Source organism: Cetorhinus maximus, chromosome 6 (genome assembly GCF_964194155.1).
Source record: "Cetorhinus maximus chromosome 6, sCetMax3.hap1.1, whole genome shotgun sequence".
NCBI classification, from domain to species: Eukaryota; Metazoa; Chordata; class Chondrichthyes; order Lamniformes; family Cetorhinidae; genus Cetorhinus; species Cetorhinus maximus.
This window is the reverse complement of record NC_135884.1, coordinates 149358011-149385042: the sequence shown is the minus strand read 5'-3', so window position 1 is coordinate 149385042 and position 27032 is coordinate 149358011.

The following is a 27032-nucleotide window of genomic DNA, read 5'->3' as shown; positions in this document are numbered from 1 at the left end:
TATCGTGAGCCATTCGTAAAATTTGGATACAATACCCAGATGGAACTACCACCTGATGAACTACTGCCCATTTCTCATCGGCTGGTATTTGAGGTGGTCTCCATTTCCTCATTAGCACTTTGTCTTTTAAATAACACTCCAGTATTAGTCCTGATTCAGTCTCTGATTACGCTGTTTGTCTCTCAACTTAGGCTCAGCCTGTTGCTATTCTACAAAAGAGGATGGGCTAAAAATGTCAACCCTGATTCTCTTTACCTTCCTCCTTTTTACTTAAGATTTCGAAAAGAGGGTCAGACAACTGAATTTCTACATTCATCTCCCTTTTGTGTAGCTTCCTCCTCTTCCTGTCTAATTTTGTGGGCCTGAGATCTGGGGCGGAATGTTCTGTGCCCGCAAGCGGCGGCCATGGTCGGTGGCATGAGAGCACAATATGGTGCGATTCGTTTCACACAGGCTGCGTTTCCCGCCATCGGACGTCGGGAACCTCATTGTAACACATCAGCATATCATTATTAGGCCAGCCCGCCAGAATCATTGCCCCCGCCCCTCCCCCCCACTGCTGGATCGTCCATCCATGTTGGTGGGAAAGCACACCGACACGCTTCACAACTGCACAGAAAAGGTGTGCACTTGACGGCCTGCACTTTGAGGGGAACTCGGAGGTGAGCACACAGTAACTTTGTATAGCGCTTGCCAGTGTTGCCTGTTGGGCTTCAAGCTTGAGGGGCGTCGGAGTCGGGGTTAAGGGTAGCCCTGCTGTTGAGGTGACTTGCGGGGGCGGGGTTGGGGTTAAGGGCAGCCCTGCCATTGAAGTGAGTTTGAGGTGGGGGGAGGGAGGGGTGCAAGGGCAGCCCTGCAGATGAATATAGTGCACAAGCATTCGGGGTGGGGAGTAGGATGGTCGAGGGAAGTGGCCATGCATTAAGGGAAACTGTATAAAGTGGCCATTTGTCTGCAACTCATACAGTTCAGGCACAGCCACATTGATATGATTGGAGTTGGGCTTCGAGCTTACCTGCCCACTCAAGCAATGCAGAGGCATCAAAGTGCCACCAAGTGTTCCAAAGCTTTTCACACACCCCCACCACCCTCCCCGCTACCCCAGCACAGGCTGCAAATTCATGAGCATTTCAGTGGACTGCAGAACAGCTGGACAACTGCACACGTTGTACAATCTTCTTGCTAAAACTGGCCATGGAGCAGTCACTGCCTGAAGGCGTCCACAACCCCTTGCAATGTCAGCATCCCAGTTTGGGCCAGTCTCCCCTATAGTTCAGCCTTGCAGCGTGGGTGAGGAGAATGCCTGCGCCTGAGCTGAGAGCACACCATGCAGTCCAATGGGCAAAGCTGCCACCAATTGGTTGGGTGGAGTGGAGCGGAGGTGGTGGGGTTTCGGGCAGCCATGCAGCGCTCTAATGTCTGGCCATCCAAGTGGTGGTCAGTACTCTCCAGGAAGCATTAAGGGACCTTCACACTTAACCAAGACAGGTCCTTGGTACACTCATGCTAACCACGTGTCTCTCTCTTTCATCCTGCCGGAAGAGTACACCAGGATCATGGAGCCTGGTGAACTAGCCGTATGCCTGATAGCCTGTAGAGAGTGAAGACGACAGAGAGGAGAGAGCGACTGAGGCTGCTGGCTGGGCAGAGGCAGGAGCAGCAACCTCAGGAACAAGTGGCGGCTGGGGCTCTCACACATGCTGATGAAGAGCCACAGTGAGCCATTGCTGTTCGGTGCCTAGGGACACCCAGGGTCTATAGACGCCACCTTTCATTCCTGCACATGACTGAGAACAAGTGTCGCTGAAGACTGCGCCTGTCTAAGGAACTGGTCGGTCACATCTGCCAGCTGCTGCAGGATTTGGCTTCACGGGCACATGGAGGGCATTCACTGCCAGCGGCCGTGAAAGTGACCACCGCCCGTGATTGGCCTCTCTGTAGCGATTTCATGCTGGCTGGCCAGTTAGCGGCCAGCCAGGGTGAAGCACGCGCCAAAATGCTCAGCGCTGCCAGGGTGGGGACGGGGGCAAGGACGTGAGCGCCAGCGTGGGCGAGCACCGAATGAAAGCCCCCTGAAGGCAGAGAGCTGCCTCTGGGAGCTGAAGACTTCAAAACAATTCAATAAAGATTTTAAAATCCGGAAAAAAGTGCCCACGCATCACAATCACCTGAACATATGCATGATGAAAATTCTGTCCATACGCTTTTATTTATTTTTTCTTTAATAATGGAAATCTCATCCCGCCCTGAGATGACGTTTCATCAAAAATGCAAAGTCCACCTGGTGGATTTGCCCATCCCCCGACCGTAAGGTTCAACGGACCATAAAAAAAAAAAAATCAGGGACAATTGGAACTTTAACAACTTGAATTGTCTTCATGATTGTCGGCGGGGGCACTCCCAACACTCACGCATGCCTGCCAGCCGGAATAGTGTGTGGGTGCGGGATGATGGCGGAATGCTCGCACGCCAACCGAAAAATCCTGCCCTCTGTGTGTGATATCATCAAAACTGCCACCTCTCAGATCTTTGATACTGGACACTCATCTAAATAAATCTCAATGGTTGCTGGAATACTATTTTGGAATTCTTTCATAATCACGATTTCTATCATATTTTCAAAAGTTTTCTCTAACTTCAGGGATCGAAATTACTGATGCCGTAACAGTTTTTTTTTGTCACTTGCATTTTCTACAAATGCCTGATTAGGTTTCTTTCTGATGGTCCTAAACTTTAATTGATAAGCTTCAGGGGCAAGTTCATTAGCACTGAATATTGCCCTATTAACTGCTTTCATAATTTGCAGACTGCTCTTCTGACAGAGTAGTGTACACATTCATAGCTGTACCTGGCAGGATACTTTGTGGCATTAAGTTCCAAGCATATTTTGGCCACTTCAGCGTCACAGCTAACTTTTCAAGTGAGGTGAAATATCTTTCAACTCCATCCTCTGAAAATTTAGGCACTAACTGAAGGTTTTTGGTTATTTCAAATTCCTCAGCGGAATCAGGATCATCCCCCCGAACTACTATCTCCTCTTTCTTCCTTTATTCTAAATTTTTCTCTAGCCAAGGCATATTGTCTGGTTTATTTCTCTCTTTGAAACTCAAGCTCAAGCCTTCACATTTCCATTTCTTCCAATCTTTCTTTTTCTTTCACAAGAAGAAAACTACCTGGAAAAACTCAGCAGGTCTGACAGCATCGGCGGAGAGGGATAGAGTTGATGTTCTGGGTCTTACGGACTCGAAACGTTAACTGCATCCCTCTCCGCAGATGCTGTCAGACCTGCTGAGTTTTTCCAAGTATTGTTGTTTTTGTTTTTGTTCTAGATTTCCAGCATCTGCAGTATTTTAAAACAAAAACAGAATTACCTGGAAAAACTCAGCTGCATCGGCAGAGAAGAAAAGAGTTGACGTTTCGAGTCCTCATGACCCTTCAACAGAACTGAGTAATATTAGGAGAAGGGTGAAATATAAACTGGTTTAAGGTGGGGGGGGGGTTGGGGGAGAGAAGTTGGGGGGTGCGGCGGTGGTTGTAGGGACAAGCAAGCAGTGATAGGAGCAGATAATCAAAAGATGTCACAGACAAAGGAACAAAGAGGTGTTGAAGGTGGTGATATTATCTAAGAGAATGTGCTAATTAAGAATGGATGGCAGGACACTCAAGGTACAGCTCTAGTGGGGGTGGGGTGGAAAGACTAACAGGGCATTACAGGTATAGATTTAAAAATAATGGAAATAGGTGGGAAAAGAAAAATCTATATAAATTATTGGAAAAAACAAAAGGGAGGGGGAAGAAACGGAAAGGGGGTGGGGATGGAGAAGGGAGTTCAAGATCTAAAGTTGTTGAATTCAATATTCAGTCCGGAAGGCTGTAAAGTGCCTAGTCGGAAGATAAGGTGCTGTTCCTCCAGTTTGCGTTGGGCTTCACTGGAACAATGCAGCAAGCCAATGACAGACGTGGGCAAGAGAGCAGGGTGGAGTGTTAAAATGGCAAGCGACGGAGATTTGGGTCTTTCTTGCGGACAGACCCCAGGTGTTCTGCAAAGCGGTCGTCCAGTTTACGTTTGGTCTCTCCAATGTAGAGGAGACCGCATTGGGAGCAACGAATGCAGTAGACTAAATTAGGGGAAATGCAAGTGAAATGCTGCTTCACTTGAAAGGAGTGTTTGGGCCCTTGGACGGTGAGGAGAGAGGAAGTGAAGGGGCAGGTGTTGCATCTTCTGTGTGGGCATGGGGAGGTGCCATAGGTGGGGGTTGAGGAGTAGGGGGTGATGGAGGAGTGGACCAGGGTGTATGCTTTTATCTTACTGTTTATTACTCTGTGGTTTACACTCACTCTGAGCAAATGCTTTGTTTCTTTACTAACAATCATTGCCACTTCCTTTGCCACTCCCTACGGAATGCCGCCAGGGGAGGGGAGGTGAAGGGAAGATGTGTTTGGTGGTGGCATCATGTTGGAGTTGGCAGAAATGGCAGAGGATGATCCTTTGAATGCGGAGGCTGGTGGGGTGATGAGTGAGGACAAGGGGGAAATGTTTTGTTTTTTTGTTTTTATCCGCAGTATTTTGCTTTTTTTCTTTTTCTTTCTCTTTCTCTTCTTATTCCAATTTCAGATTTCTCATTTCCATTTCTTTTGCTCTTTCTTTTTTTCTCCGTTCTTTCTAATGCACGTTTTCTCATTTCTCTTTCTCTCTTTCCTCCAATTCAAATTTTTAAATCTTTTTTTTTCTATCTCAATCTGCTTCATTTGCAACTGAAATGTTGCTAACTCTAGCTGTGACACACCAATTTCAGGTGTCTCCTCTTTTAATTTAAATGCTAATTCTAAATCCTTATGAAATCTTGCCTTTATTTCTACCTTCAATTTATCTACTTATCTCTCAGTTTAGCCTTAGTCAAAGATTTCAAATAATCTACCGGTACAGCTTCTACTTCCACAAAAATCTTAGCAGCAGTTAAAACCATTTTTGAATTCGAACCCGTGTAATATACTTCACAGCAAATCCTGTTCCTATGCCCAGTACCTCCACAAACTCGTTTCTTTAAGGATACACAGATCCTGCCAAAGTACAAGGATTTTTAATCCCGCAAGAGCCCCCTACTTTGTTATGATCCTAGCGGATATTAATACTGGACAAGTCAGATCCCAGAGTGAAACCTGGCTTTGCAGATCCTAACTTTGTTTTTTTTTCAGAAGTCAGATACTGAACACATTCACAAGAGTCTGCCAATTTACTTTTAACACAAAGAATAAAATATTTATTAAATAAGAACAAAAAAAAATTACATTACACTAGACAAAAGGGTTGGAAAGATTTTACTATGGATACCACAAAATGATTCAAACTTTTACCCCAGAAACCCTTACAGCGATTTACATGTATTTCATTCAACTTAGTCTACTGCATCCATCGCTCAAAATGCAGTCTTCTCTACACCAGGGAGTCGAAACACATATTGGGTGACTGCTTTGCAAAACGCCTCCACTCAGTTTGCAAACATGACCCCGAGCTTTCGGTTTCTTTCCATTTCAATTCACCACCTTGCTCTCATGCTCACATTTCAGTCCTTGGCCTGCTGAAGTGTTCCAATGAAACTAAATGCAAGCTGGAGGAACAGCGCCTCATCTCCCGATTAGGCACTTTACAGCCTTCGAGACTCAGCTTCGAATTCAACAATTTCAGACCATGACCTCTGACCCCTTTTGATTCTGTTTTTTACCAGCCTGACTCTTGTTTTTTTTTAATCTTTTGGCTTTCAGGCAGAGCTGTTTATTATTCTAAAATAAAAACAGAAAATGCTGGAAAAACTCAGTAGGTCTGACAGCATCGGTGGAGAGAGAAACTGAGTTAACCTTTCGAGTCCCTATGACACTTCTTCAGTTTTTATTTCAAATTTCCAGCATCCACAGTATTTTGCTTTTATCTTACTCTGTGGTTTACATTCACTCTGAGCAAATGCTTTGTTTCTTTACTTACAATCATTGCCGCTCCCTTTGCTTCTTGTTCCATGAAACCTTTGTCATTTGATAGCTCTCGCCCTCTTCTCTATCCCTGACCTTCCCTTATGTTCTTCCTTGCCCTCCCCCCTTCCTAAAACCCGTCAGATTTCTACCTTCCTTTAATCCTGAAATGAGTGACATTCAACCTGAAACATTGGCCGGGATTTTCCGGTCCCGTCGCTGGTGGGACCCACCACTGGGGTGAGGTAGCACCCCAGCCAGAAGCCCATTGACTTGCAGAGGGACCGGAAGATCACAGCGGCGGGCGGGTGTGGAATATCCCGCCATTTAACTCTGTTTCTCTGTCTACAGATGCTGCCAGGCGTGCTGAGTTTTTTCACAAGCACTTTCTGTTTTCATTAAAGTTGGAGGGTGGGGCTGCTGAAAAAAATAAAGGCAAGGTCTGGGGTAAGATGAAAGGCGGAAGTGATTGAATGACAAAAAGACTGATGGCGCAAAGCAAACGAAGATGGTAATGGACCCAAGTAAGGAAATAACAGATGGTCATGAGGAGGTGTCAATGGTTACAGCAGAAGGATTAACAGCACATACTGCTTGTCTGATGATAGCTCATCCACCCGAAACATTAACTCTGTCTTTATCTCTCCACGGACGCTGCCAGATGTGATAAGTATTGCTAGCATTTACTGTTTAATTCCAGGTTTCCAGCATCTGCAGTATTTTGATTGTGTGGCCTTCCGTTAGTCTCTTTTTCTTGTTCACCTTCATTACCTTCTATCACATTTCTTCTGCCTTCCACCCTATCCCAGACCTTCCTTATTTCCCTTTCCTCCCCAACCTCTTTCTCTGCCACTCTACTTGCTTAAAACCTGTTACACCTGTCACAATTTCCAATTCTGATGAAAGGTCACCTACCTGAAATGCTAACTCTGTTTCCCTCCCTTCAGATGTTGCCTGACTTGCTGAGCATCTCTAGCCCTTTCTGTCTGGATTTCATTAGCAGCATCAGCTGTTGTTACAATCTGAAGTTGCTGAACTGAGTGTCGAGGCTGGAAGGTTGTTCACAATGAGATTCACAATGGCTGATGCACTTAAGGATTGAACTGACTGAGGAGCCTGTCTTAAACCATAATGATGCCTTGCTGTGATGAAGTTCCAATATTTGCAGCAGACCACTGATAATTTGCAGCCTGTTATCTCTGCTGTTTACTTGTTTGAGCTCAGCTGCAAGGTGATTTATTTTATTGTTGTGATGCCGAATATTAGACAGAAATACGGAAAGGGTGCAGAAATGATTGGAAAACACAAGCAGGAACTAGCTGATTACTTCAGCGTCAGTAAATGTGCATTGCTAGTCTGACTGCCCTCAGGGGTGGCATTGGCATATAGGCCAAGGTGAGGTGAAGAGTGACATTTTCCACACCTTAACAGCAACTATAAAATAATTTGTACCACACGAATAGCAGCATTAGTGGGAACAGCCACCAATGCTTAATATTAGCCCTGATGCACTCTTAGCTTTGTGGTCCTTGAAATTTCATCAGATGACAATCAAGAAAGTACAATGCAAGTATTAATGGGGCAATTGTGCAATCTGATGCTCCCAGAGGGTAAAGGGAGAGAATCCCTGGTCATGCAGGCACACAGTCTGCGATTTGTCATCCAGTAATTCTATAGATGAAAAGGAAATAGCATCGTAGTCTAATTTTCCAATGCACTCAATGCCAGTATTGCTGCAATTTTAATCTCGGAATTGCCTCTTAAGATTTCTCTGCCTGTTTTAGATGACAATAATAACAATAACATCACCTTTAATGTAGTGAAACATCTCAAGGCACTTCACAGGAGGAATTATAAAATAACGTATGACAACGAGTCACATAAGGTGATATTAGCTAGATCAGATGACAAAAAGCTTGATCAAACAGGTAGATTTTAAGGAGTTTCTTAAAGGAGGAAAGAGAGGTAGAGAGGCAGAGAGGTGTAGGGAGGGAATTCCAGAGCTTGGGTCCCAGGCAAGGCATGGCCACCAATGGTGGAGCAATTAAAATCAGGGATACTCAAGAGGCCAGAATTAGAGGAGCGCAGAGATCTCAGAGGGTTGTGAGGCTGCAGGAGATCACAAAGTCAGGCAGGTGGCAAGGCCAAGCAGGGATTTTAAAGTAGGGATGAGAATCTTAAAATCAAGATATTGCTTGACTGGGAGCCATTACAGGTTAGCAAGCACCGGGGTGATAGGGGAATCGGACTTGCTGTGAATTAAGACACAGCCATCAAAGTTTTCAATGATCTCAAGCTTACAGAGGGTAGAATATAGGAGAACAGCCAGGAGTGCATTGAAATAGTCAAGTCTAGAGGCAACAATGACGTGAATGAGTGTTTCAGCAGCACATGAGCTGAGACTTGAGTGACGTTAGGCAATGTTAGAGAGAGGGAAAAAGACAGTCTTAGTGAGGGCTCGAATATGAGGTTAGAAGCTCATCTTGGGATCAAATGCAACACCAAGGTTGCGAACAGACTGGTTTAATCTCAGACTGTTCCCAGGTAGAGGAATGGAGTCAGTGGCTAAGGAATGAAGTTTGGAGTGAAAACTGAAAACATTAGCTTCCATCTGATCATCTAACACAGTGGAGGAAAAGGTGGTGAGAGAGAGCTGGGTGTCATCAGCATCAATATAAAAATTAAAGTTTGTGTCTTTGGATGATGGCTTTGAGGTCAGCATGTAGAAAGGAGGGGGCAAAAGGATAGCTCCTTGGGGGACACCAGAGGCACCATGGGAGCAGGACAAAAAGCCATTGTGAGTGATTCTCTGGCTACAATTAGATAGATAAGAATGGAGCCGGGTGAGAGCAGTCCCTCCCAGCTGGACGACAGTGGAGAGGTGTCGGAGGGGGTTGGGGTGGCCAACCATGTCAAAGGCTGCAGGCAGGTTCAGATGGATGAGGAGGGAAAATCTACCCTTGTCACAGTCACATAGGATGTCATTTGTGACTTTGATAAGAGCAGTTTTGGTACTGTGGGAGGAATTAAAACATGGAGTCCAGGAAAGATGGGATTGGATTTAGGAGGTGACAACATGTTCAAGGATTTTGGTGAAGAAAGGGAGGTTTGAGATTGGACGTTAATTTGCAAGGACAGTAGGGTCAAGTGTTGTTGTTTTGAGGAGAACCGTGATGACAGCAGGTTTAAAGGAGAGAGGGACAACACCATGAAGAGAAAGAACCATTTACAATATCAGCTAACATGGGATCAGGAGGTGAAGTTGGGTGATCAGCAGTTTAGTGGGACTAGGGTTGAGGGAGCAGGAAGTGGGTCTCATGGATAAGGTGAGCCTGACGAGGGGATGAGGCGGGACAGGAGAGAAACTAGAGAAAGATGTGAGTTCAGGGCTAGGGCAAGTAGGACATGAGAAGAAGTTTGGCCCGGTGGGCTGGTGGAAGGGAAGGACATGGCAGAGGTAGCTGATTGGATTGTCTCTATCTTATTGACAAGGAGGTTGATGAGCTCATTGGTTGGAAGTGAGAGTGGAAGGAACAGAGGATGAAGAGGATGGTTTGCAGCAGAGAAAAGAAGCTGGGGGTTATCTTTGCATTCCAGGATGATCCATAGAAATATTGTGACAAATGACAGCCAAAGGCTAGACCAGTTAGGATTTTGAGACTGAAATTGTAAGTGAATGAAGGGATGGTATTTTCCAGGGGCAGATATGAAAAGAGGGTGGGTTGGCGTGTGGAAGTGGGGTGTGTGTGGTGAGTTTTACAAGGAAGTGATCAGAGATGGCTTTATCTGTAATTTGTTTGTCCTACCCCTCCCTTTTGAGGGAATATGCCTTGACTGTGCCCAAACCATCTCCTCTTTGAAGGTAGCCAATTGTTCAGCTATTGTTTTTCCCGCCAACCTTTGGTTCCAGTCTATCCGGCCCAGCTCCGTTCTTGCCCCATTGAAGACCACTCTGTGCCGGTTGATTATTCTTACTCTGGATTGACCAATATCATTTTCCACCATCATCCTAAACCTTACGATACAATGATCACCGTCCCCTAATTGTTCCCCCACTGTCACTTGATCTACTTGGCCCACCTCATTCCCAAGAACCAGGTCTAGCAGTGCCTCCTTTATTGTTGGACTGGATACATACTGCTGTAGGAAATTCTCCTGAACACAATCTAGGTATGCTTATCCTTCACTGTCCCTTATACTACCATTATCCCAGTCTATATATGTATAATTAAAGGCCTCCATTATAACTACTCTATCATGATAACATCTCACTGTAATCTGAGGTTTCCTTTTCCCTTGATCTTTTTGTCCCCCCTGACTGCAATCCACTTCTTGAATATCATGGATCATTGCACTCTTTGTTCTTCCCAGCTTCTTGTGTCACTCTGCCTCATGACTAGCTGCAGCATTGAACTTTTCAAACAGTACTTTATCTGTTGTTCCAGGATTTTATAAATAGGAACGAAGTTCATTCTTAACTGATTCACTCCATAGTCCTGTCAAGAGAGCATAAAGAAACATGCTTTGTATGATGATAGGGTCATAATTAAGCCCAGATCCTATATCCATGCTGACAAAAGTGACTTTCTATCTAAGATCAAGTATATACAGACAGATTTTTAATCAGTAAGGGAATTAAGGGTTATGGGGAAAAGGCAAGAAAATGGAGTTGAGAATTATCAGATCAGCCATGATCTCATTGAATGGCAGAGCAGACTTGATGGGCCGAATGGCCTACTTTTGCTCCTATGTCTTATGGTCTTATTCGAACAAGGAAGGATTAGGCCAAGTTCCTACTTTCTTGTGCCAGTCCAGACAGACACGACATAATTCTGTTGCACTTTTCTCCTGAAGTGTGACCTCAGCATGCAATATAGACTAGGTAGGGCCAGTCCAACTCGACTTTCAAGGTAGCTTCTGAGAGAAGACCCTGGGATTATGAAACTCTTCACTGCCTCTATGATTTCTTGGTCAGAGTGACCCTTGTTGATGCTGCTTTTAATCTGGTGGATGGAGCTCACGAACATCAGCCTCTCCTTATCCAGGTTCCCCTGTCTTGAAACCTCATCAAGAGATTTGGAATAAATTCGCCTGGGCTACTGCTAGCTGGGGAGGAACACGTGGAGGATTTTCCTCCACTTCCCCTGATGGTTGCTTCTCAGCTTCAAATCCACCCAACAAACCCATCAGCTCCTTGAAAATAAGCAACCTCTGACCTCCCCTTTTCTCCATCTCTTCTCTGTTCAGGTGCTGCGTGATCTTCCTACCAGCACCAAGCGATCTATCAATCCCTCTGTTTTGTCAGCATTGGGTAGCTGGAGGTGTTGGCATGCTCGAGGCAATTCCTTCAGCTCTGCATGGCTCACTGGGTTAACGTCCTTCTGGGAGATTCTAAAAGTGAATCAGCCGTGGCGTTTAGGGACATCTGGCCCCCTGGTTTCCAATAGCCAGCTTGACCAAGGGGTCCCTTCGAGCTCTTCCACCAATCCTTCTCACCCACAGCCTTATCACCTCAAAACCCTAAGTGTAAGTGCCACAACCACTCAAATCCTGCGTCACTTTGAAGAGTGTTCTATAGAAGCCTGCTCTCGTCACTGGACAGTTACTGACATTCATCCCTGCTGGTAATGTCCAAGAATGTGCACAGCCATCCAAAAAAATTGTTCCACCCGCCCAGAAGGGTGACGAGGAGGGGGTTTGGGAATGAAGTGTCGTATTTGCCCAAAACAAAAAAAAAAGAACAGGAGAGACGTGTGTTGTTTGAAGCAGTATAAGGGAGCAGCTAGATGGTCACTTCAGAGCTCAGTATCTCCTGCTCCTGAATGGACTGGTCTTTTTCTCGCTGGTGGTGTTTGATTGTTGATTGGTCTGTTGTCTCTATGGGGATGTTTTGTTGTGAATTGACTTCTAAGGGAAAAAGCTGACCGAAGGTATATTTGTAACCAGTTACATATTAAACTCAATGTTGAATCAACAAAGTGATACATAAAGAAAAATTAAGTAATGGAGGGAGTGATTTCTTGATGGTCACACAACTGTTACTCATACAAGTGCAATCATTAAATCCTAAACCAGGATAATCACAGCTCTGGTTACATATGCATAGACAATAACTGTCATTAGTACAAGCCATACTTCACCTATGAGATGAAACCAAAATTGTACAATATGGTAAAAACTCGGGTGTTTTCTACAAACCTGCAGCTTGACCCAATGTTTCCATGGCCAGAATCTTTCAGTCGGCGAGCGGGGGCGTGTCAACCCGATTTTCAGTTCGGCGGGTGCGCACCGGAGTCGGCTGCATGCCCGCTGAACTGCCAAAGGCCTATTAAGGCCATTTAATAATTAAAACAATTAACGGAGCTGCCCGTCCAACCTTAAGGTTGGCAGGGGGCAGGTGAAGAGCCCAGGCGGCTTCTGCATTTATCATAAAACCTCATCCACGGGCAGGATGAGGTTTTATGAAGGATTTATAAATGCAATAAACTTTTAAATTAAAATTCATTGACATGTCCCAGCTTGTGTGACACTGTCACATGAGGGGACATGTCTAAATTTTTTTCCTTTATTTAAATTTTGAAAAATGAGATTAAACTCCCTGGGGCAGCTCCGTGCCTCAGGGAGATTGTTTCGCTCTTTCGCGCAGGCCCCGACTTATCCTCCTCCCCTTGCCCGCACAGGGAGCGCTCAGTGCTTCCGGGTGCACATTACACTGGGCGGGCCTTAATTGGCCCGCCCATGTAAAATAGCAACGTGCAGCCGATCACGGGTGGTGATTGGCTGCGTGCCCGCCCGCGCCTGCTCCTGCCCAGCCCACATGACAGGGAGAAAATTCTCCCCCATGAAGCTTTCCTCAAAACAGTCTGCGATCTTAAATGTCAGCATTCAGGTGCTGAACACACTCATAATTCAAGAGGGGGCAAACTAGGAAAGTTAAATCCCAGTTGCTCAAAGTCCATTCCAAAGATAAAGTTTTGATACTTTGGTTAAAAGTAACCAGCAGAGGTAAAATGACTTGACTGAAGCATGTAAGATCTTGAATGGTCTCGACTAGGTGGACGTGGGAAGGACGTTTCATCCCATGGGTGTGCCAAGAACCAGTGGGCACCGTTTGAAAACTAGGGCTCGCCCCTAAAGGACAGGGATGAGGAGAATTTCCTTCTCTGAGGGTTGTGTGACCCCAGAACTCCACCTCAGGAGGTGGTGGAAGCAGGGTCACAGCTGTTCGCTGGTTCATTCCCAGGGCAATGTCTTGACCAATCAGAGTCAAGCTGCCTGGTTTAAATTTCAAACAATGCTTGGCAGTTAACTGTCAGTCACCATCAACTTGCGCATTCTCCACGTCAATGCCTCTACCAATCAGACCAATAAGTGCGAGGTAATACACTTGGGCAGGCCAAACAAGGCACGGGAATACATGATGAATGGTAGGGCCCTTGGAAGTTCTGAGGGTCAGAGGGGCCTTGGTGTGCATGTCTACCAGCCCCTTAAGGTAACGGGACAGGTAGATAAGGCGGTTAAGAAGGCATACGGGATACTTGCCTTTATTAGCCGAGGCATAGAATATAAGAGCAGGGAGGTTGTGCTGGAACTGTAAAGAACTGTTCTGGAATCCCCATTATAAGAAGGATGTGATTGCATTAGAGCGAGTGCAGAGGAGATTTACCAGGATGTTTCCTGGGCTGGAGAGTTTTAGTTATGAGGAGACATTGGATAGACTGGGGATATTTTCCCTGGAGCAGAGGAGATTGAGGGGGAACATGATTGAGGTATATAAAATTATAGGGTAGCCAGGAAGGAACTTTTCCCCTTGGCGGAGGGATCAATAACCAGGGGGCATAGATTTAAGGTAAGGGGCAGGAGATTTGGAGGGATGTGAGGAAGAACTTTTTCACCCAAAGGGTGGTTAGAATCTGGAACTCACTGCCTGAAAGGTTGGTAGGGACAGAAGCCCTCATAACGTTTAAGAAGTACTTGGATGTGCACTTGCAATGCCATGGCATACAAGGCTGTAGGCATAGTGTTGGAAAGTGGGATTAGAATAGATACTCGTTTGACTGGCACAGACTCAAGGAGCTGAAGGGCCTTTTTCTATGATGTAGACCTCTATGACTCTATGACTCTATGACTCTATGACTATGACTCTATGGCTATGACTCCACTCACTAACCAATCAGCGCTCTCTTCTCAGACAGTATAAATATATTGTTTTCCCTGACATTGGTATTTTCTTGTGAATTATCCTGATGAGTGCAAGATGAAAAACTTCGACAAAAAAATCTTTTTTCAGCAATCCTCAAGTTCTGCACCACCAAACGACTATTTTTTTTAATCATACTTAATGGGAGAATTAATCTGTGTATTTTACATAGCTTTATGCCTCTGTTAAAATAGCCAGCAAATGAATTTGTCCCTGTCAACCATGGTTCAGTTGGTAGCCTTTAAGTTAGAAGGGCATAAGTTCAAGGCTCCTGCCACTGATTTGAGTTCATAATGATAAAAATGTTGGCTTATAAGCTACGCCCGTTAAGGTTATCTTAATCGATCATGTGGTCACACTCCCCTATGCTAATGATCCTCAGAGACCAAAGAGTTCCCATGTTTCATCCTCATCCTGCATTGATCTGGGTGAGGGAGGCCCTGTTGTGACTCACAGAATGGGCGCTTAGTTTGAGAATTTGCACAGGGAGTGCTCAACTCAACCATGGAACCAAGTACACCAGGAGAGGAGGGGAGGGAAAGGTTGGAATACCACCTTTCTTAATTTATGTGTTTTATATCATTACAGACCAGTACTCCAAGACAACAAATATAGTGACAATCAATAATTTTAATGAATAGCAATAATTAGTTATACACAGTAATAAAGCCATGAGAGAAATAATGGATAAACCTATGGCAAATGTGGGCCAGATTTTCATTACTGAGGTGGGTAGCTTGAGTCAGGAACTTTCCCAATGCGGCAGACCTGCCTTGGTCTAAAGAGTCTCATTATACCAAATTTTAACCCCTGGGAGGTAGGGCAGGATAGAGGCAGGCCTGCTGACCCTGGACACAGATCGTAGGCAACCACAGGGGACGGGTGAGTTCTGTGGTGTGCTGGTTAGAAAACTTGTCTCAGTTGTGTGGGACTTTGGCCCTGTTGCTTTAGAAGCTGTTAAACCTTGTATCCATCACCCCTCAGACCCCCCTCATCCCCAACCCTTTCCCCATGCCTCCTCCTTGCCAACTCATGCCATCCCATACACTCCATGCCCTCTCCATGCCAACCCATGCCCCCTTCAAGCTCTCCATGCCCCTCCATGCCATCCGCATAGCCATTCACCCAGTATCCACTGTGGACATATCCCAGGAGCCATGTGGAAATGAAAATAAAACTTCTCACAATCTAATAGAATGCTCACTCTTATATACTTGACGTTGAAAAAATAACTCTCATTCATGAAGCCCATTCAAAGATTTTAAAACCCTTTGAATGTGCAACCTGTTATAAAAATAAATAAACTTATATTCAGTAACCACATCAAAGACATATATATTCCTTTAATAGCCTCTTTAAACTGTCATTAAAATTGTGAACTCAGCCATACCCCACTGAGCTAATTGCTGTGAAGCTTTTGAAACCCAGCCAAACTTTCATAATGACCTCAGTTGTAATAACAGCCATTGTTAAAAGTCAACTAAGAACTTTATAAAAACTGCAGGAATAGACAGTAATGCTTTTATCTATCCTACACTAGGTGGCCTGTTAATAAAAGCAGTCCAGCTTCAGTCTTCTTTTTCATGTTTAAAGCACTGGAGGTATAAAACAAATCTTCCAATCTTGACACTTAAACAAACATTATCTGCCCTTCAACAGCATTTACACCTACTCCACAAAATCATGATTCCCGCACTGTGGGCTAAGGTCCTTGGCACAGGGAAAATTAGGTATATTTGAGCTCAGCGCTAATTTCAAAAGACCCTGCTAAGTTTAGGTTTCCCTCCTGCATGACTTATATATTGCTCCCCTTCTCTCTGCCAGCAAAAATGATATCTGTCAGAAATGGAATCAGACTCAATGGGACAAATTACCTCCTTCTGTGCTGTACTCAAAATAATGAGAAACTGTTGTCAATGCCTGAAGGATCGATAACTGGAGGGCACAGATTTAAGGTGATTGGGAAAAGAACTGAGAGGCGACATGAGGAAAAACTTTCTTATGCAACAAGTATTTAGAGTTTGGAATGTTCTATCCGCTAAAGCCTGCTGGGATGGATATAGATTCAACAGTAAGCTTCAAAAGAGTATTGGATAAATACCTGAAGGAGAAAAAATTGCAGGGATATGGAGGAATTAGGGGGGGGGCGGAGTTGGACTAATTAGACTGCTCTTCAAAAGTGTGCGGCAAACTGGGTTGAATGGCTTCCTTCTGTTCTATACTATTCTATGATTCTATGACCATAGCATCATCCACCCTCAACCAATCAGTGACACGGCAGCCCATAAATGGTCATTCCTCCATTTTGTTTCCCCCTTGAGTCTTTTCAGCAGTTTTCCATTGGGTACCGGACACTGCAGCAAGTCAGTTTAGGGTTAAAGCAGCTAATTTTTATTTATTCATTCACGGGATGTGAGCTTTGCTTGCAGGGCTAACATTTATTGCCCATCCCTAGTTGCCCTAACTGACGTTACAACAATTCCACTGGGGCCAGTCAAGATCTTAAAATCTGGAAGAATATGAGGCATTGAATACATTTTAATATAACAATTCAGTGACTGCAGGATCGTGCTTTTGTTTGTTCTTTCATGGGATGTGGGCATCACTGGCCACGCCAGCATTCGTTGCCCAGCCCTAGCTGCCCTTTGAGAAGCTGGTGGCAAGCTGCCTTCTTGATCTGCTGCAGTTCATGTGGCAAAAATTTGGTACAGCTGAGCGGTTTGCCAGGCCACTTCAGAGCGCAATTATGAGCCAACAATATTGCTACAGGCCTGGAATATTTCTTCATCAGCAATTGACAGCGAGGGAGGAGGGGTGGATAGAAAAGGCAAAACGGTTCTAACCTTTTTAATCAGGTCTAATTTGCATTCTATTCTCTGCTAAATGTGTATTTTTATTCTTTTCCGTGATTCAGTTCCTCTGATGGGTGTCAGAGCAACTTTCCAAATGTTTTCACAGCTCCAGTTGCACTCTTGCCTTGGAAGAGGTGCAAGGGGAAGTGATTATTTCTGTGGTGGGAGACTCCTTCTGCTTTAGTTGGCATGTCAGAAAGGTTTGTTTATTGGGTGAGTCTTAGGATCTTTGGCTTCAAGATCATACTGTGTGGCAAATGGTGCTTGCATGGTGGTTCAGTTATGAGAAGAGGCTGGAAAAGTTGGAACTGCTCTCTTTGGAATAGAAAAGTTTAAGTCGTGACTGAACAGGGGTTTTCAACGTGATGAGAGGTTTTGATAAAGAAAACAGGGAAAAATTATTCCCTCCTGTGAGTGGATCAATAACCAGAGGTCAGAGATCTAAAGTCCTTGCCTAAGATCTAGAGGAGATCTCTTTTTCACTCATAGAGTTGTTGGAATCTGGAACACTCGGCCTGGAAAACTGGTGGAAGCTGATTCCGTAAATTATTTTTAAAGGGAGTTGGATAGATACTTGAGTTTATGGGTTATGGGCATAAAATAGGACTGGGGGTGGTGTGGGGCTGCATTACTGCTATTTAAATGAACCAGCATTTGCACAACATGCTGAATGGCCTCTGTGTGCTGTAAATTTCTGTAATTCTATGAAGTTAGCCAAGACCACATTTGGGGCCCATGTTACCTTCACCCTTGGTCTTCAATTTAAGGTTGAGGCACTGTGCCTTTTACACAGCTAGCAGTTCTGGGGTAATGATTGTACTGAAATATATTCCCAGCTCACCATTGTGGCTGTTATGCAATTCCTTCTGTCTCTCTGCTATTTTCTTCCTCAGCAGTCTTTCTCCCAGTTTTCCAATATCTCAGCTTCGAGGCTGGCTGCTCTCTCTCTCTCTCTCTCTCAACTCTCTAACGTCTCACATCTGTGCCTGGCTGCCCAGTAACGCAGTCTGGTACAGAGGGATCATTAATGCTCTGAGGTGTAGTGCTATAGGTAGGCAGATAGATAGAGAGAAGATAAAGAAATAGACAAATATGTAGGCAAACGAATAGGTAAATTGGCATCACAGACAAGCAGATAGATTGCGGAACAGATAGCAGACGCTTAGACAGACAGACAGACAGACAGACAGACAAAGACAGACAGAAAAATTAAATTTGCATGAGAACATGTCAAGTGGAGACAGAAAGAGAGCTAATGTTTTGAGCCCAAATGTTAACACTAATTTCGCTCTTGTAAAGTCTGGATCAATTTTTAAGAAAATCTGTTGGTTCTCTCTCCTTAGGTTCCCCTTTCTCCTGCAAATCCATTACTTCATCCCTCTCCTCAAAAAAAAAACAACCCTTGAACCCCCTGACCTTGCAAACTGTCACCCCATCTCCAAACGATCCCTCCTCCTCAAATTCCTTGAACATTTTGTTGCATCCCAAATTTGTGCCCATCTTCCCTAGAAGTCTATGGGCTGAATTTTACTGCCCCCACCCCACCCCCAACCCTCTAGTGGGCTTGTTGTCAGCATGGTGCTGGGGGGGATGCGGTTGGTGGGGGCATGTTAAGTATGACAGGTGGCTAGCCTACTGTCTTCCTGCCCACACCAACCCAGTCGCCATCATATGGTAGGCAGGTGAGTGCTGAAACAGGCAGCCTGTCGCCAATTAAAAAAAAAAATTAACGAGCAATTGAGCTTGTTAACCAGACAATTGACCCGAATATTACACTGCCCACTCCATGATGTAATTGGCATGGATAGGTGGGCAGGAGTGTGGAGTCCACTTTTTCATCATCTGAGGTTAAAGAGCAGGAAGGAAGGGGGGAATTGTTTTGGGGGTGCCCTGTGTGCATTGGGGACACCCCCTAGATGATACTTTTGCTTTGCGTCTCCTCGCCTGGTCTCCAAAACCACTCCCTTTGCCATCTCTGTAGGGCGCCTGGCCCTTTCCCACCCCAAAAGCCGAGGACTTACCTGAGTCCGGAATCCATTTCATCGTGGGACTGTTTGCCATCCCAGCAGCGCCCGTTACTGAGCTCCGACCCTGGGGTTAGTAGAGCTGCCGGCCAATCAAATTGGCCAGCAGCTCTCAAGGGCGGGATCTCCCCCCTCACTGAGGGGTGGAAGTTTGACCCTCACTTCATTAAAGCAGTCTGGAGCGCGCCATTGCTGTGGGGGCGACCTTTTTTTTTAAGGTCAGTTGGTTTTGTAACGTGGCGCACGTTAAATTCGTCATCCCCGTAAAATTCAGCCACATGTTTAGACCCTTCAATCAAGTTTCCGGCCCTGGCAAAGTACCGAAATAGTTCTTATCAAAGCCACAAATGTGTTGTGGGAAAATAGGCAAAATTCTCAAACTAATGGTCCCATGCTGCTTGGGAATTGGAGCAACGGGACCATCACTGTGGGGAACTCATTGATCTTTTTCTGATCTCGCCCCCTTCAGGCATAAACCTTGCTGGGGCGCGCGGTTTTCTTGGGCAGCAGCACGACCTGGATGTTGGCTAGGATCCTACCCTGGGCTATGGCAGCCCCCTCCGGCAGCTTGTTGAGTTCCTCGTCGTTGTGGACGGCGAGGTGCAGGTGGCTGGGGATGATACAGGCCTTCTTGTTGCCCTGAGCCGTGTTGTCAGCCAGCTCGAGGATGTCGGCCGTCAAGAACTCGAGGACGGCTGAGAAAAGACGCGCTGTCGAGGCTTTTTGCCTTGCACTCGTCAGGACAGATGCAAGAATGCCAAATTTCAAAGGGACCAACAATTTATACTGAATGACAAAAGAGTTAGGGGTGGGGTGGGGGGAGGGAGGGAAGCATAAATTGTTGCTTCTTTTGAAATTTGGCATTCTTGCCACTGTCCTGATGAGTGAAAAGCTACAACAGAATGTCTCTTTTTTCAGAATTACTAATTTCTTGATTTACTCATGTTCTCTTTTACTCCTAATGGCCTTGGTGGTGTCCTGAAGGCCTCAGGCCTTCACCTCATTTATTTAGTAATAGTCACAAAAAAAAACACATTAGAGGACGCTCTTCTCGGATTCTCAGTGAATAATCAGCAGTGATTACGCACAACCCTAACGAGATGAGATTTTTCCCATAAGGCCGATGTATTGTCGGGCCTGGTAGATTTGCAGAAAATGCCCTGAACTGATGGGGATTCAAATCTAGTATTTTTAATGCCACATTGTGCCTCTTGAAAAATTGCTGCACCTCTTTAAAGGAAATGTCGTGAAAATATGCAAATTCTATGTCAATTGGGAGTAAAAAGCCTCAGAAAGCATGGCCTTTTCATGCCCTCGCAGTCCCCTCAGTTTATTCAGTCCAATGTTTAAATATTCACGCACAATCTGAAAGGAAGGGAGTGTTAGACACTTAATAAATGTTGTTTCAGAAACTGGAACAACTGTGAAACACATTTTATCATCATAATAGGTGACTGGTTTATTTATACACCTTGATGCGGATAGATGTGTGTGTATATAAATAAATATTTACACCACATTAAAGTAAAATAATAAGCATTTCCATTGTAACCTTCTTCTGGCTCAATTGCAATGCTATTCGTATGCAAGACCTGAAGGCTGAGGAAAGTTTATAACTGTGCACTTTGATCTTGAGGATTCAGGGTTAGTTACCCAGATATGATGATGCCTCGTTATAAATCACCCAGGACCCCTCAGCAATCTCAGAAGAGGCTTGTGTTTTCTCTGATGGGGATGTTTCATTATAAATTTGTCTTTTTTCACTGTCAAGGAAAAATCTTTATCTTGCGTCTTTTACATTTGAAACGGTTGAATCACCTTGTATGACAAAATCATAATTGTGAGATGGCTATTTTTTTCCTTTTATTCAGGTCAGTTACCTTGTCGTTAACTTATTAGTGAGCTACAGGAAAATCAAAAGCCACAGTCTATCTCTCTCATTGTCTCGCGTTCTCTGTCCTTTTCACACAAATTTGATTTTCTTTCTTTCTTTGGGCTCTGTGGAAATTCCTCCAAAATGTTTGCAATAATTGACATAAATCTTCTTCATCTTTATGCTGGGTCTCAGTGAAGCTGCTGCATTAAGGTGGCTGTTAAATAATCTGCCGACATTCAATTAGTGTTCCATTGCACTGTGTAGCTGTTGCCAAGTGAGAGACTTGTTAAAAGACCATCTGAATCCATAGGTTTCACAAAGGTCTCAGCAAGAAGCAAAAGTAAACCAAAAGAAGCACATCAGAAAAACATTTCTGACGAATTCTCCCCACTGCGATAATGACAAAGATAAGAGGAAATGCAATTCATTGTGAAGTTTTTCAATGCCAACAAAAGTATAGCAACTCTAATGCAGTAAAATATTCCAAGGTGCTTCACAGGAGCATTATCAAACAAAATTCAACACCGAACCATATAAAGAGATTTTGAAAAAAGTGTCCAAAAGCTTGGTCAAAGAGGTAGATTTTTTTACAGAGTGCCTTAAAGGAGAAGGGAGATTCAGAGAAATTTAGGGAGGGAATTCTAAAGCTTATGGGCCTTGGAAGTTGAAGGGGTGGCTGTCGGCAGCGGAACAATGAAATCTGGGGGTGTGCAAGAGTCTGGAACAGGTGGACCATGGGCAGCTTGGAGCATTGTGGGGTTGGAGGAGGTTACAGAGATAAAGAAGAGCGAAGCAATGGGGGGGATTTGAAAACAAAGGATGCGAATTTTAACATCACGACACGACCTGACCAGAAGTCAGTGCAGGTCAGATAGACAGGGATGATGGCAGTGCCTTTGGCTGTCTAGGCCCTAAGTACTGGAATTACCTCCCCTATCACCCCCACCTGTCCACCCTCCCATCCCCACAATCTTCTTTGCATTTTTCCCTCTGATATTGCCTCTCCTTCTTAAAATTCTTCATAATACTTTCCCCTTGACCCAGCATTTGGCCACCTGCCCTAATGTCTCTTTCTCGGGTTCGCTGTCAACTTCTGTCTGATTACTCCTGTGAAGCACCTTGAGATATTTCCACATATTAAAGGTGCTCTATATATGAAGCAAGCTGTTGCTTGCCCATGGGCTTACTGGGAGCGAGTGGTTGTAGTGGTAATATCGCTGCACTATAGTATTCCAGGCGCCCAGCTGCTCTGGGTTTAAATCCCACTGTGGCAGCTGGTGGTATTTAGTTATTAAATCTGGAATATAAAGGTAGCCTCAATAATGGTGACCTGATGATTGTTGTAAAAACCCATCAGGTTTGCTAATGTCCTTTACAGAAGGAAATCTGCCATCCTTACCCAGTCTGACCTACATGTGACTCTAGACACACAGCAATGTGGTTGACTCTGAACTGCCCTCTGAAATGGCCTAGCAAGCCATTCAGTTCAAAGGTAACGGGGGATGGGCAACAAATGCTGGCCTTGCCTGTACCACCCACATCCCATGAAAGAATTAAGTAGAGAAAAAAATGCATCTTTCATTCTCTGCAAACCAGCTTTACTATAATCACATATAGCATGCGCTGTCTCCTGCTGTGAATATTTTATTCTCAGTTTACATATGTTAAGTTCCTTTCATTGTAAGTGATTCAAAAAATATAGCTGAAAAATCGGAATTCAAATGAATGCAATAGTAAAAGGGCACTGTCATGTTCAAAATGTGTTTGACAAACCTCTTTTTCACTATTTAACAATGAATTGCCAAGCATGTACTGATGTTCAGCAATTAGACTCTTGACTTATATGAATTTCTCATTGGAGATTTTGTAGACTTTTTCACATGGTAATGAGTCTCCTCACATTGCAGCCACCCAGTGAAGTAAAATAGAAGCAACTTAAAAGAAAGACTTGCATTGATATGTTACCTTTCACAACCTCAGGATGTCCCAAAGCACTTTACAGTGACTGAAGTATTTGTCACTGTTGTAATGTAGGAAATACAGGAAAATATTTACACATCATCTCCCACTAGCAGCAATGAGAATTTTATGGCAGGTGAGTGGCTAGCCTGGGTGGAGGTGTAAGTGGGTGTATCGTCAGCTCCAACCTAGTACCCTGGGCCCACAGCAATTTAACAAATGTCAGGGCATTAATCGTCTCGTGGTGAGACTTGCGCCCCCATCTGGGAGGAAGTCACACCTCCGAGAGCTGCTGGTCAATCAAATGGCTGGCAGCTTTCCAGTCCCAGAAGCGTCACAGGGAGTGTGGCCACTGCTGGGACTGCAGCTGTCCCCATCGAGGGTTGTTGCTGGAGCCACAGGGAAAGATAAGCGGGGGGTCGGGGGCTATTGCTGGGGCCAGGCTGACAGGCTCCGGTGAGGTGGGGTGAGAGGGATTCCACATAGGGTTGGTCAGGGAAAGGGTGGGGAGGGGGAATGTGGGGGTGATAAAAGCTTTGGGGGGGAGGACTCCGATGGAAACAGGGGGTCTGTAAAAGAGGCACACCCCTTCCTTCCACATTCTGAGCAGTGTGACGGCCAGGTTTCCCATCTGTAACCGACCTCAGCCCCTACAACTGAAATAGTCCTGGAGGCAGTAGTGGGCCTTGACTGGCCATTAATTAGCCACTTAAGGGCCTTAATTGGCACAAGGGTGGGTGGGCCACCGGTGGGTGGGCCACCCAGCACCTCCCTGCCACTTGTAAAACTGTGGCAGGGACAGGGGCATGTGTGAAGGCACAGGCAAAGGCACCCATGGTGCCTTTAACCTAATTTTAGCCCTAATGCACACCACCCCCCTCTGCCCCCCCATAACCTGCAAACCTCGGAACAGGTGAGCATAAAATTCTGCTCAGTGACAAGGTCATCTGTTTCAGAGATGTTAGCCAAGGGATAAGTGTTTACCAGGACAGTGGGGAGACCTCCCATGATCTTCTTTGAAATAATGGCACAGTACTTTGTGCAAGCATCTGAGAGGAAAAGACAGGGACTTGGTTTAACATCTCACTCTAAAGACTACAGCTCCAACAGCGAAGCCCTCCCTCAGTACTACATCTTCAACAGTGACACACTCAATCCCTCAGAACTACACCTTCAACAGTGACACACTCAATTCCTCAGAACTACATCTTCAACAGTCACACATTCAATCCCTTAGTACTACATCTTCAACAGTGACACACTCAATCCCTCAGAACTACATCTTCAACAGTGACACACTCAATCCCTCAGTACTACATTTTCAACACTGAAACACTCAATCCCTCAGAACTACACCTTCAACAGTAACACACTCAATCCCTCAGTACTACATTTTCAACACTGAAACACTCAATCCCTCAATACTACATCTTCAACAGTGACACATTCAATCCCTCGGAGCTACATCTTCAACAGTGACACACTCAATCCCTCTGTACTACATCTTCAACAGGGACACACTCAATCCCTCAGTACTACATCTCCAACAGTGAAGCACCCAATCCCTCAGTATTATATCATCAACAATGATGCACTCAACCCCTCAGTACTACATCTTCAACAGTGAAGAACTTGGTGCCTCAGTACTACATCTTCAAGAGTGAAGCACTCAATCTTTCAATACTACATCTCCAACAGTGAAGAACTTGATCCCTCAGTACCACATCTTCAACAGTGAAGTACTCGGATCCTCATTACTACATTCCCAGCAGTGAAGCACTCCTTCAGCACTACACTGAAATGTGAACTTAGATTTTGTGCTCAGGAGTGATAGTTGGACCCACAAATGTCTGACTGTAGAGAGAAAATGCTATTGAGTGAGCCGAAGCATACATAGAACTTCTGGGTGGAAAATTTATAGCAGGCACATTGATACAGGAATCACGCGTACACAATGAATGTGTACACATTGGTAAAAGTGGAAAATGAAAGTCTCGCATGTGATTACTTACTCTTTCACTGAAAGTATTGAGTCAATATGGGTTGTTTCATAACAAGACTAATCTTGTACTCAGAGACATCCCCTGATAACTGAAAGGAGCTTAAAGGTCTGAATTAACTTTTTTTCCTTCATTGAGTGTGTTCTTATGTTCTTATGAAGTTAATTTTTAATGAAAATTTGCTTTACCTAAGTCCCATGGTAAAAGTTACACTTTACTCAGCCTATAAAATGAGTAATCCATAAGAATGCAAAGATGATAGGATCGGTTTTCTGGCAAAATAATTTTGCGTTATTGCAATTGTTGTCAGCCTCAAGTATTCACATGTCAGTTATATTATGGGTTACGTGTGGGATAACTTTGCCATTTACGCTGCCTTAACAATGGGCCTCATACTGAATCTTGTAGCATTTCAATAATTCCAGCATGCCTTGTCCAGGTCACAATTAAACTCCAAATTGTGTACACTTTTACTCAGGCCTAAGACATATTATGTCAAAGAACATTATGATGACAGCACAGAAATTGGTTGGTCTGTGTTGGCACTTATGTTGTCCCTGAGCTACCTCCTATCCCTCTTCATCTACCCTTATCAGCATATCCTTCTATTCTTTTCTCCCTCATATGCTTATCGAGCTTCCTCTTAGATACACCTAACTCCAACAGGAATTGTTCTGAAACAAAAACAGAAAACACTGAAAAAACTCAGCAGGCCTAACAGCATCTGTGGAGAGAAAAACAGAGTTAACGTTTCGAGTCCATATGACACTTCTTCAGAGGTAAAGAGAAGTAAAAATGTCATAAAATTTATACTGTTTAAGGGGGTGCAGCGGTGAAGCAGGTGGAGCTGGATAGAAAGCCAACGATAGGTGGGGTCAAAGGAGAGATTGCCAAAGATGTCATGAACAAAAAGGACAAAGGGCGTATTAATGGTAGTGGTATGGCCTAAAGGAGGTGCTGATGGTGGTATTAAGGTCAGAAAGCAGAATGTGGTAATAGCAGGACAAGGGTAAGCACTCTGGAAAGAACAACATGAACAAGTGACAGATGGCCCTTGTGGGGGTGGGGTGGGGGAGAGGGCAGTGGTGGGAAAAAAGATCGAAAATAGGATAAAAGGTGGGGATAAAACAATTAAACAAAAAGAACAATAAATAAAAATAAAAATTAAGTGGATAAAAAATAAATAAAAACGAATGTTGAAAAAAAGGGATAAAGATTGTTCTGAGACTGAGTAAGTAGTTTTATTTAGAATGCACAGGCAGAATGAAAAACCATATTTCATTAACCTGCCTGATTCAAAACCTTGATGTCGGAAGAAATATTCTAAACCAATGCACTGGTCGATCCTCTCAATGCAGTGTTCCCGCTGAAACCTAGGACCTGTTCAACCTCCCCTCGTTAAGAAGCTGCATCGTCTCACGTTTTCTCAGCATCTATGCAACTCCTAAAACCAGAGGCCTTCTTGACTTTGGAAGTGTAAACAATTCTAGAAGCAAGGAACGGAAGCAATCATTGCAGTCATGTAGGCCGATGGGGCACAGCAAAACCCAACAAACAGCAAAAAAAGAGAGAAAGGCCAGATAATCTCTTCTTGTTGGAACTAGTGGAGTGAGATATGGCATTGGTTGGCAAGGATGCCAAATATTATCATTGATCTTCTCTAAATCATGCCATGGACCTCATTTTTAATTTCTAAGTAAAAAAAAGCAACTTTGACAATGCAGCACTTTCCTAACTACTGCACTGAGGTATCAACTTAGAGGTAATACTCAATGCTGTAGTGAATTTTGAACCCACAATCATCTCTATTAAAGGAATGAATGATAGCGGATGAGGTAAGCTAGCAGACAAGGACAATTTCATTGGAGAGTGTGATTGGGACTGGAAGTAAAATAAAGAAACAACTATTTGCTGCGTCATACATCAGTGAAGTCAGGATGCATTTCTTCACGCAAAGGGTAATGGAAATCTAGAATTCTCTCCACGCTGTTGAAGATAGCTCAATTGGAAATTCTGAAGTGAGCTTGAGTTATGTTAGGGCAAGAAATATGGTAGCAAGGATGGAGTTTATGATTCAGATTAGCCACGATCTAAATTGTGGAGCAGGAGCTGCGGATGGCCTATGTTCCTAAGGGCCAGAAGAGAGGCGTAATAAAA